Consider the following 13,328-nt stretch of genomic DNA (forward strand, 5'->3'; position numbering starts at 1 on the left):
AAAAGTGATCACAAGCTCGACAAACTTTTAAAATGCCTAGTCAGGGTTATTTTAAGAAAACATACAGTATCGCCATGGGAGGCCGGATAAAAGACATTTCATGCATCACAAACTCTCTCCTCGCTGTAGATGTGCATTAAAATTTCAGCTGACACTCAGAGCAGGTAAAGGGTTTAGTGTCTCTTACACAAGGGCTTTCTGACTGCTGCAGGAATCAAACCTGTGACAGGACAGTTCTGTTAACATCCGCCCCCAAAATCTGAGCAGTGATTCTGAGATTCTAGTCCATTTAATCATTAATTATCTAAAAAAAAAAAAAAAATTCTCATAATAATGTAAAGTTTGAACAAATACAGCTCCTTGACAACTGATCATGGAGTGTCGAGGTGCTTTTAGGGAGCAGCAGCTTCCTCTGTGGTGTCTTGTCTTTGACTCCATGCTTTATGATTTGTGTTTGATGGACTCATCAACAGAGATTTTAACCGGCTCCATTGATTCCTTTAAGCCTTTTTTTTTTTTTACCTCTGAGCAGCTGCTTTGTGTCTTAGGAGTCATCTTAGCTGGACGCCCACTTCCAAGGAGAGTAGCCACAGTATTAAATCATCTCTATTTACATACAGTTTGTCTGACTGTGGAGTGATGAAGATCTAAACTCTTTGAGATGACTCAGCTTCATACTAATCTACTATTCCTGATCCTAAGGCTTCTGGGCCTTCTTTTCACGACTCATTGTTCACATCATAAACTGCAAACTCAACGTCTTTTAGTGTATTTTTTGTATAAATCAAAGTTTCTCCAACCAAAACCTCCAGTCTGGTTTCATTGACTGACTCTAGTTAGTTTTTGTTGACGCCGTGAGCATCCTTCACATACTTTCTCCAACCTACACTGTGAGTGTTTGAAGGATGTTTTTTTAATATGGACAAGAATAATACATTATTAATTAAAACAGATTGTGTTTGTTCATAATTGTAACCTGAACAAATTTATACATAAATGGAGATAATTAAGCTGCAGATTCAGGTGATAAATTCTCAGCAGGTCCATCACTGCCAGCGGCCCCTCTCACACTGTCACATCATCATTTCATGCATTTCTATTATAAAATATCAATTATAGCTCCAGGGCAAAAGCCTCAATATTACACTATCACTAACATTTAAGAGCGCTGCCAATCTACCTAATTAATTCAGAAGAAATACTTTATTAATCAACAGTAATGACACAGTATTACAATTTGAAACACCGTTGATGAGCGTGACAATGACTAATATCGCAGGACTGGATGGGATCTGAAAGATAATTTAATTTCCTTATCACCCACTATTGTAGATCTCAAGTCGTTTGAGTCGTTCTTGTGGAGTCAAAGACCTCGTCCCTAGAGCGAGGTTAAGGTTGAGTCACTCAACTGTTTTTTTCAGCTCTTCAGAGGTCAGAGGTCAGAGATTTCATGACTGTCCAGCTCTCTGAAAGCATACACGATACTCCCTCCCCGTTGGTGATGGGACGCAGCTCAGGGATTTACGGGGTTTTCCCAGTGATGACAACACCAGGGAGAAATCTGGACCGGGACAAGACCACGGTCACGTTTTCCAGTCGCTTGACCGCCGGGCCGCCTCCACAGAGACACTCTCTATGTGTGGGATCAGACGACCTTTCACACTATGACCGGCCGACACTGAGTCACTCTCAGCTAAAGCTCACGTCCGCTCTCCATTACAAGCACTGAGAAAACTGAGTTACCCTCAGGTCAGGTAGATTTACATGTTGTGGATTTAGCTGTTGTTTTTCATTCAGTGACAGATATTCAGTCAAATGCAAAAGGCAGAACAAATTCCTTGACTGCCAAATTTTTTCTTTGTAGAGAATTTCTGCCAGATGCCAGATTGATTTCTTTGACTCTGAAGCCGTGCCAGACTACTTGCTGGAGGGAAACATAGTAAGTGGGTCTAATCTGCTTAATAAAACTTAAAGACAGGCTTACATTGCTGAAACTAATGGATAGACATGTACAACGTCCAAAAATGTAAACATAACAGCTCTTCAATATTTTTTTAACTCGTCATATCCAATTTGTTTTTTCTTCGATTTTTTTAAAAGGTCAATGTTTTAGAGATGACACACATATTTGTATGTATCTAATTTGAGTTCAATACTACTTCACTAGGGAAACAAGGTGTATCCAGTGGCCAAATGATTTACACACATATAATCACAGCGTCTATAGTTCGATTATTCCCAGCCAGCGCACCCATCTCTCTCTCTGCCCTACTTTCCTGTTTCTCTATAAACTCAAATACCAAAAAAAAGTTGCTATATTTGTATATAAATAACTAGTGAAAAGTCATTTCAGCTTAGTCCCATTTACTAACACATGCTAGCAACTGAATTTGCTTGTATTTGAATGCTAATTTTTGCTAATCAGCACCAAATAATAAGTAAATCTTAGGCTTGATTGGAATGTCAATCATTTCAAGGTATTTGATCATAAACTGAAGTATTGGACAAAAATAAATCTTCACATGATAAATGTACAAATTGAGAAGTTAAGGGATCATCAAACTACTATCAATGCTGAGGGGCAACAAGCCATCCAATAGTTGTTGAGAAATTTCACTCAGAACCACAAATATCAACCTCACGGTGGCGCTAGACAAAAAGTCAAAGCATCAGAAGTCGAGATATATTTCACAGTGGAGTGAAACCTTTGTTGTCAGAAGAAAACAGGGGATCACCAAAGTTATTAAGATTCATCCTCTGCCTTTAAGTGTCCTTCATTAGTCGGGTCCACTCATTTCCTACTGCTGAAATATTATGTCTGAATCCTCCTCCTCCTCCAAACCACCGTATATCTACAAACATGAAGAGTTTAAAAGTAATCCTATATACATGGTGTCAGGATACACTCCTGATGAAATATTAATGTTGAGAGGAATGATAATAAAAACATTAAACTTGTTATTTAACACAATCCAGCTGCTGATGGTACGCTGACATTTATTTTGGGCAGAGCTACTTGTCTGTGTTAGAGGCTGTTATGTGTCTTCCTGAGAGGAAACCTGTAATTTTCCTGCGTCAAAGCTGCAACTGAGGAGATAATGAAGAAGCTTATTTTCAGTAGTGGGGGTTGGGACTCCTTGAGACGACCCAAGACAAATTTCAGATGGTCACCAGATGTTTCTGCTACACAAAAAAACTCCTATTTCTTTATTTTGATCTTTAATTTATGCAATTATTCTTAAGAAATACAGAATAATTTCTTCTTTTCAGGCTACTAAGAATGATACTAAGAGATAAACATCCTTCCAAAAATAAATCTCTTTTCCATGACCCCTACGTCGCCAAGACAACGGGTTTAGGCATGCTAGCATTTGATTAACTGAAAAGGCGGGGGCTATCTGAATGCTCACATCATGTGAGAATATCACAGTGGTACCTAACGTCACCAGAATAATGTCAACTGATGTTATCTAACCAAGTGTTAACTATGATGTTTTTAATCTTAACTATACATTTGATTTATTTATGGAGTGGCACGGTAAGGCAGTGGTTCGAACTGTCGCCTCACAGTGAAAAGGTTCTGAGTTCAAACCCCGGGCCTGGGGCACGTTCTCCCCATTCCTGCGTGGGTTCTCCCAGAGTGCTCCGGTTTCCTTCTGCAGTCCAAAGACATGCACATTAGGTTTATTGGCGACTCTAATGCCTTACTATAATCAAACGCTTTTATGACAATTTATACCTTACTATACTATGACAATTTTTATAACATTTTATGCCTTAATATACTATTGTAACCCTCTGTTGCCAATTATGCTCTGACCAGCAGAGTCCAGTAAAGCAGTACCTGATATTAGACTGGGCTACTATTTCAATTTGAAATGATCAGGATCCTGAGTTCTTAGCTGTTGATGTTGAGCTGGCTTAAATTTCTAATTTACAACTACATGTAAATTATAAATGAAAATTATAGACAATATAGAAATAATAATAACCACAGAATGTATGTAGTTACATTCCACAGTAAATAACCAATAAATAATAGTGCGGTGCCTCCAAGGAAAATGTGGAACTGTTAGCGTCACACAAGTAAAAAGTTCAACCCTGAGAAATGTTCAAAAATATTACCAAGCGCTTGGATTTCTAAAAGTTGGGGCCCACAAGTTGGTGCACATGTGAAGAAAACAAATCCTTAGCGACACACTGCTGGTGCAGTTCCGTCTGCAGTTACTCACGCGACCACGACACACAGTGCAGAAGGGTCCCGAGGCAGGTAGATGATGATGATGATGATGATGATGCAGCAGGTAACTGTCTGTGCAGTCACGTGGGTCCCGCGTGCTGAGTCCTGACAGGAAGCGCTAATTACCGTCAGCTGCTCCTCTTCTCCTCCGTCCTCGGGGGGGAAACGACGCCCGGTGTTTACAGCTGAATGTCCCTCACAACTTTCAATGCTAATGAAAACAACAAACGTGACTAACCTGACTTCACCTTCACTTCCACACTGAAGAAAAAACGAGAAAAAAACCTTTAGTTTTTTAGTCTGCAAATGTTGTTCACCTCGACGTTAAACTTTGTCACCTGCCGAGCATCTACACTCAGCTCACAGCACACCTGTCGGTCTTCTGTCTCTTTCTTTCGCCCACCCCCAAAGTCAGCTCTGATTGGTCAGGATTACATCACTCATAGTAAACTGAAAATTCATTGGCTGAAAAACTAGGAAACTGAACATGACAATAAAGCAAAGGATCAGGGTAAATGTAGTCTTTTAGTTCAATTTACCTGTATTTTAAAGAAAACATTCTCTTTCATTCTTATCATTTATCCCCATTTTTAAAAAAGGTCCCAACATTATAATATATATATATATATTACGTTTTTATGTCTTACTACACTTTGACGTTTTTGAAGTTTTTATGATTTATCATACTATGATTTTTTTGCCTTAGTATAATATGACTTATGACATATATATGACACATATGTCCCTGTATCAAGAGTGATGTTATCACATGTGTCATCTATATATGTATATATATATATACATCCTCTTGATATATGAAGATATATGTTTTTAACATAATAGTAAAATACAACTTTATTAAAACAACATGCTTCTTATAAAAATAAAAAATAATTTCTTATTTCTTTCTTTCTTGTCTATCTTTTATATTTACATGTATAATATGAACATATACTGACAGGCTTGGGATAAATATACATATATATATATATATATATATATACAGTATGTAACATATATCTATAATATAAACAAATATACTCATAATACATGTTTCTATTAGCTTGACATATATGTCAGTATATGATATTGTTCCAATTTCTAACATGTTTCATATGTAATTTTTGCAGTTTCAACACATTAAATTTGCGTACTGGCATTCCTGACTGTAAAGTCCAGATCTTACATATTAATAAACTATTTGGTTGACAGCATTAAAAAGCCAATCTCTTTGTTTTGGACGAGTGGAAACCAAACCTACGCCCTTGCTTGCATAAACATTTTAAAAAGTAAGGATGTACCTACTGAATATCTTCCCTCTCCAGACTCCATAGTGTTCTTTTGTAGTTGTAGAACTGGTGAAAGACAAACAAAAATCCCTTTATCAGCATCATATTGAACATCTATGTTTCTCATACAACCACCAGAGGGCAACACACACACACACCTCAACTCTGCGGGCAGCCTGTTAGGCAGCAGGGGGGTGTAAGGACAGAGTAGCTCTGGGTGGCAGTAGACAGCAGCTTGTTGATTGCATAAGCCGTAATAAACACCTCAACGACTGCATGGATCACCACAGCAACGTCAATACTTACAGGCCGCCAGGGCTTTAATGAGATTTTTTATGAAGAATGGTCCAATTCAATGCTGCACATGATATAAAGGTCACCATTCAGTATCTATAAAACACTAAGCAGAACAGCCTGTTACATGTTTTTGCTCGGTCAACCACACAGCAAACTGAGGAGAGTCAAAAGTCTGGTGTTGATGAGAAGAAGTCACAAATCTCACTCTATGTTGAGCTGATTTAACTCTGGTTTTAATGTATAAATAGTAAAGCCACATTTACACCAGAGACAACACCATGTATAATTAATGACACTGCAAGCAAATCCATTTTAAAGATTTTGAGCAGGCTAACAGTGTTATCCTTCAACTGTATAAAGAGCCAGTTGCTCCATTATGATGTTAAAGTTTTGTGCATTGATCCAGTGAATGCATCGATTTAAGAAAAAAGAAGATTTGAGTCTGTAGACCTTCTTTGGGAGAAATGTTTGACCCCATGGAAATCCATCCCCTTGCAATGAGATCAAATAAAGCACATCTGTGCTGTATCACGCAAGTAATCCTACACATGGGAAATGCAGTTTCCCAATCCAGTAGGTCCCATGATCTAAATACACAAGAAACGAAAGAAGATGGGAACATACATCGATTTGTGCTACTATTAACAATTATTTTCTCAATTAATCAGTTGTTTTATCTGAAAAAAGTGAACAATACCTACTGTAATTCTCCAGAGTCCAAAGCAACATATTCAGTTTGCTTTGTTTGTCTAAGAGCCTGAAACCTAATATTTTATTTACTAAAATGTATGATAAAGAAAATCAAATCCTTAATTAGAAAAGGTAGAACTATTTAGCATTTTTAATTGATTATGCAAATGATCAACCAATTAGTGAATCAACCAATCTATCAGCTCAGCATCGCAGTCCATCTAATAATTGTTGAGAAATTACAGAATGTACATTATCTAAAGTTAGCTGATATTAGCTACAAATTACCTTTAGCTATAATAACTTTGTCAATATTAGCTTTTTTATTTGCTTTAAGCCCAAAAGGTTTTCTTGGGCTTCTGTAAGTTATTTGGAGTTATGCAGAAAATAAACCAAACAAGAGAAGTTGTTGCTAACAGCAGCTTAGCCTCCAATTAGCCTTAGCTATGGCTTTGCTGATGTTAGTTTTTTGTTTAGCTTTATAGTATTATTGTATTTGATAGTTTTAAAGTCAATGGGTCTTCTACAAATAATATTTAGTTATTTTTTTGTGTGTTTAGCAGAAAATAAACCAAACAAAAAAAGAAGATGGTAGCTAAGTTGTGCTAAGTGTGGCCACCAACAGCTTTAGCCATAGCTTTGCCAATGTTAGTCAATTATTTGGTGTTTTTGGTGTGTTGAACAGAAACTAAACCACACAGCAAAAGAAGATGGTAGCTAACTTTAGCCAGCAACAGCTTTAGCCACATCTTTGCCAATGTTAGCCAATGTCGTGGACAGTTTTTGACTTTGTCTTTAGTCTAAGAAAGGCAAGAACAAACTGTTAAATCAAGACAGGTTAGAGTCAAAATAGGGACAGAGTCACACTAGAAACAGAGACTCAAAGTCAGAATCAAACACTGAACTCTACATTTGGCAGATGTTACATGTTGACTCACAGCATTTTTTTGACCTGAGTCAGACAGCAAGGCTGGAAAGCATCATGAGAAGGAAATATAGGGACAAACATGTGGGGATGAAAGGAGGGCAGTGTATTTCGTGTGTGGTGAGGGTTATGTCATGAGGAGCATAACATCCAGAGGGGAATAAGACCAAGAAAAGGATGACTCAGAAGAAGCATGAGACTCGGAGAAGTACAAGATGTCCAGAGGGTGGTGCAGAGCCTGAGGATGAATATTAAATTACTATTAATAAAGTGAGTGTCTGTTTTTTCCATGTAAAAATAGTCCCACATAAGAGTTACTTTGAACAGGGAGAGAGGCAGAGAGCTGCAGAGAGCGCCTGGGGGGTAAAACGGAGAGGAAAACATACAGAGATGAAGGGAGGACAGCGTGTAGTTAGATGTGTGGAGGGTTATGTCATGCAGTATGTAGCAGGGTCCCTGGTGCTGTCAGCTGTGCAGCGGTGCAGAAACAGAGGAGGAGTGTTATGTAATACTCCCCAAGCCTCTTTACCGGGTGAAAAAAGCCTGCATCAATTAGCGTAAGCTGCTACAACTGCAGGGCTGAGGGGGTTAAAATAAAATGGTTTATAATCTGTTTGACCTCTGTGGCAGATACAAGGACCTCCAGCAGCTGGGAAATTGATGTAGTGAGTCGGATGTTGCTTTGGGTTCATCGCTCGTGGCGACTCCGGCTGAAACACAACCCTTTTATCAATGAGACAGAATTAAGATGACTTGAACTGAGCATCGTCGAAGATTGGTGGGTTTATAAATACACTCTCACCCTTAAAGCTTCTGCAGATGAGGTTTGTGATTCCTGACGCTTCTGTGTTACTGTGGTAACATTTTTAGACATAGTCATTAGTGGTGTATGCGGTTCTAAAGATGCCAATTTTGGTTGGTTGGTTGGTTGGTTTCGTCCAGACTGAAATATTTCAACAATTTCTGGATGAATTCCTAGAGGATGAACCCTGTAGCCTGTGAGGATCATCCGACATTTCCTCTACAGTCCCACCATGAGGTTGTCGTTTGTAGTTTTTGGTGAACAATTGGTTGGATTGTCGTGATATGTGGTAGAAATAACTGACATTCCCATGTAGGACATCCCAAGAGTATTTGGCATAATTGTCAAAACCTCGTGGGAGCTGTAGCTGATCAACAAAACAAAAATAATAACAAGGCTTTTAAATAACATAAATAAATAATCCTACAGCATAAATCCTTTTCTTCTTTCTCTGATATGTTTTTCGCTCTTGCTTGCACAAAGCTGACCTCTGACCTCTGACCTCTGACCCCACCAGGTCAGCACAGTGTCCAGTATGTATGAACTTTACTGTAAAACAAATACAGCTGTTCCCTGCACTGTCCCATGTAAAAAAGATAAAAAATAAAATATCTGAACAAATTTTTCCTCCCTTCATCTACATCTGTCGTTAAAGACTGAGCAGCAATCAATTAGGGATCTTTAACTTTCACTTGATTTGCCTGCTCAGTCTTATATAAACACTGTGTCGTTTAATCTTTTTAAATGTAAAATTCATCCTCAAATGATGAAGATTAACAAGCGCGGATTGATTCATGTTCAGTCACAAATTTAAATGTTGCTCTACATCTCTGGCAGTTACATGTGAAATTTATGAGCGCAGAGGAGAATCTGTCTGCAGAGTAAACAGGTTAAATGTTCATTTATTGACTGAATTAGACAACAATAGGGTCAGTTATAATCCTGAAAAGAAATGATTTCAAAGGATAATGAAGAGCAGGCGTCCTGTTGGACTGTGATAAGGAAAAATATGTCTGTTTTAATACGACCAGATTCTTGGTTTTTGGTTATGCTTGCATGTATTGAATAATATTTTTTATATCTAAATTATTATAGCTTGTATGCAACAGATACTTAGATACTAATATATACAGATGAATATTTGCTGCATGAGTTTGACATCAATTTCCGCTGTTGTTTTTAGCTGTGAATATATTTCAGCTCACATTTGTGAGTGCTGACATTGCGAGCAGGAGAAAGTGTTTACATTCAACTTTATTCCTTAAAAAACAAAACACTATTTTTAGCATTAATTCTGCTGCAATGCGGAAATTATAATCTGTTTGCCTCTGTGTATTTTCAGCCATGTTTCTCCACCACTGTGGTTCAGACTAAAATGTCTCAACAGCTGCTCGATGCATTGCCATACAATTCTGCGCAAACATTCATGTTATTCTTAAAGCAAACATTCTCCAGTTTTTAAATGTTAAGATTTACGACTTTATTTCTCTTTGTTACAGCTTTGTAAACTGAATATATTTGATGTTTTGACTGTTTGTTGGGCAAAATAAATATGGTGAAGACGTCACCTTGGACCAGGGAACATGTGTTGAACAAGTCTTCCTTTTTATTTTTTTTATTTTTTATTCTTTAATGACCTACTTCCCTCAGGAATAAGAAGCATATGGTTTATCTCAACAATGTTAACATTTCAAACTTTTTTTTTTATAAACTTGAACAAATATTCAAAAACATCCTAACAACATAATGTCACATTTTTTTAAAAAGTACGAAATTTACATTTTTCTGCTATTTGAGTCAAAGTTCGAGGGTTTTTAACTTTACAGTTCTCCACTGACGGGGTCAGGGGAGGATCTGGGGGAAAGTGAAACATCCCAGCGTCTCTCTCACTGAATTGGAAATATTGGCTCAAGTCCAAGGCCCATCTGCCTGCTGCAAGTGTGTTTCTGGTGACTAGTTTTGTTGGCAACCTCCACAGATAAACACTCGGCTCCAGCTCATGCAGGAGGACAGCTGGAGACTAATTCTTTCCTCTGGTCTGCCCTGTGAGAAATTCATTGAGTTAGAATTTATGGACTGCCAGTTGGTGAACAGAGACAGATTTCAGACGGGGGAATGCAGGAAGGAAAGTTTCATTTTGACCTCTTGATCCCTGGGATAATTGGAAACGGGAATAAGGAATAAAATTTGAATGAAAAGGACATCCATTGAGATTTTAATTATGAATCAAATGTCCAAGATTTTCCGTCATAATGTAATGCTTTCATTTATATGGGCTGACAATTAGTCTGGTAACATAAAACCTGAGTCGGTGAAGGTGAGATGTTTGTCAGTGTCGGACTTCAGAGTCTGGGTATATGGCTGTTTCCTGGAGCCAATACAAACTAACGTAAACTCAATTTGTATCAAGCTCCCAAAATTACCTGTAGAAAAGATTAGTGCGTTCGTTTTTGCCAGAACTAAATTTAATTTCCAGGGAAGTTTCCTGTGTACTGTTAGTGTCATTTTCATTTCATCACTTTGTTCTCTGTGTTGCTGTTTGATTTTAATGTGGCATGGAAAATTCATGTCACAATGAAAAGCAATTTAGTCAGTTATGAAAGACAAAAGACTAAATAATGATATCATATAATTTTATCAGTAAATCATTTTAATGGAGACTATAATGTCCCATCATGGTTAAAATTGCTCAAGAATAAAATCCTTAAACATTGACATAAAATATCAGATTCCCTCCAGAAACATTGGTGTATTTAAATTCAGTGTAATGAGTGCAGGGATGATGTGTAATGGATTTATTGTTTTTTTCCATCTGTGTGGCTGTTAACACCGGTACCTGACAGTGATGGGGATGGTGCCATTTTTGGCCGGTTGCCACAGCAACAGCAGGAATTACTCACTCCTCCACGGTGTAGCTGCCCTCTGTTTGGCCCGCGGATATTATTGTGTGTCTCCACTCCCACGTATTACATCTGCAATTCACTCTGAACTCACAGTGCGATCTGAGGAAGAGGCAAAGTACACCAGCAGTGGCAGAAATAGCGAGGGAGTTACTTAACGTGATTGTGATTTGCAGAAAAGCAGAGTATTAGTGTCACAGAAGTTAGTTTGAGAGGCTGTTTTGGGCATTAAAGTCCGATTTTCCTGAAATATGAACAGATGTGGCTATTTATGCTTCACCCTAAGCAAGAATGCACTACCTGCTCAGCTCTGCAGAGCATTGTTTGCTGCAGAAGATGTGGAGAAAAAATCCACTTGCACTGCATTTTTTATGTATCTTCGCATGTACGGCTACACAGGAATAGCACGAGTGCCACAGCTGAAGCTCATGGGTGAGAGCTTGAATGTCTTATTTTATTCAGATCCATAAGCTCTCATGTAAGGTGCCATTTACTACTGCGATGGAGAGCTGGGACAACAGACCACTTAACACTGACGTCTCTATTCCTGGATGCAAAGTACTCCTGTGCAGTGATGGGTGAATGACATGAGGCTGGTACAGCACGGTCTGAGCTGCAGGGGGCAGCCGATCATCGTGCCACGTGCGAGGCCTTCTCACCTTGAACAAGACGTGTGCTGTGTTTGGGTTTTTAGGACAGTGGGAATCTGTTGATCCCCCTCCTCCCCCCTCTGGAAATCTGGGCAGTTCGTTCCCAACCTGTGACACAAATGTTTTACTGGAGCAAAAGGAGGAAGAGACAAGGCGCTCAAGGATAAAATTAGCTTTTACTAATTGTACTTTTGCTGTAGTTACATATAGATAATCCCAGCTTGAAGTTTGGGAATCCTAAAAGTGGTGAGGGATATGTTCCTGTTCGAGACTATAAGTTTAATCAGTGCTGTGCGCAATAAGAGAATGAAATACAAGACAGAATTATGATTTACATCCTCTTTCTGGCTAATGATTGTAAGGGAAAATGTATCAGCTGCTCAGAAAAACCCATAAAAACCATGTTTATGGGTCCATATAAAAAACCTCTGAACACTTTCTGCACCTGAGTCCAACTTTATAAAAAAGTTTCTGCCATCAGAGGTGTAAAATCTGATTTACTGTATGTGTAAGGACTGAAATGTGATACTGAAGCTCTAATAAACACGGCTGGCAGAGCAGTCGATCCAGGAACCGACGGCAGGTCAGAGGCAGGAACAGGAAGAGGTTGGCTGAAATGTAACTGGTCTGAAAAGTGAGTGGGGTAATCGGACATTGGACTGATGAGGTAATTAGGTGCAGGTGTGCAGGGAGAAGCTGGGTCAGGTGACTGGCAGAGGCAGACAAATATATGAGGGCAACTTGTGGGCATGTGTGGAACAACAACATCTGGGGAAAATGCAGAGGGCACTGAAAGGTTGTGAGGCTCAACGGGGAGAAAGGACTGCTGAGCTGCTGCAGTGCTGCTTCTTTGGCCACAGTCCACGCTGCGACTGCACGTCTGCTGCCCTGCCTCGCTGCACGTTCACCCAGTAGAGGACAAACACACTCTGCATCTCGTAACACCACCAGGAATGTGACACACCTTCTTCTGCAAACAGAAATCATGCAGAGAGAAAGGCTGCAGCCCTGCAACACTGTCGATAAACTCCAACACATAACAGGATATTTGTATTTCAGCAGTGGGTCATTTAGCGTAGCGTTGGTAAAGACTGAATCTCAACAGCCGTGAAGTGGATTGCCATGACATTTTATGCATTCATGTTCCTCAGAGGATGAATCCTCATGGGTGAAATGTCTCAAAAACTACTATTGGGTTGGTTGCAATAAAATATTATACACACATTCATGAAGTGTATTAAGTGTGATCTGTTCCTCTGGCACCATCATCACGTCATCAGACTTTCATTTGTTGAACCAGCCTCAGCTGTGCTAGTGCTGGTCAGCAAATGTTAGCATGCTAACAAGCACGATGGTGGACACTCACTTGCTAACGATCAGCATATAAACATTGACATTTTGAGCATGTTAGCATGCTAACATTAGCATCAAACTGTCCCTAAGAACAACCTTCAAGCAGCTAACATGGCTGCAGACTCTTCTTGAATTAACTTTTATTTGGTCTTTATCGGTAACAATGGTGAATATGATAAACA

The sequence above is a fragment of the Seriola lalandi genome, unplaced genomic scaffold (genome assembly GCF_002814215.2).
Source record: "Seriola lalandi dorsalis isolate HSWRI2012SDOR001 ecotype SW California unplaced genomic scaffold, Sedor1 jcf7180002054497, whole genome shotgun sequence".
NCBI lineage: Eukaryota > Metazoa > Chordata > Actinopteri > Carangiformes > Carangidae > Seriola > Seriola lalandi.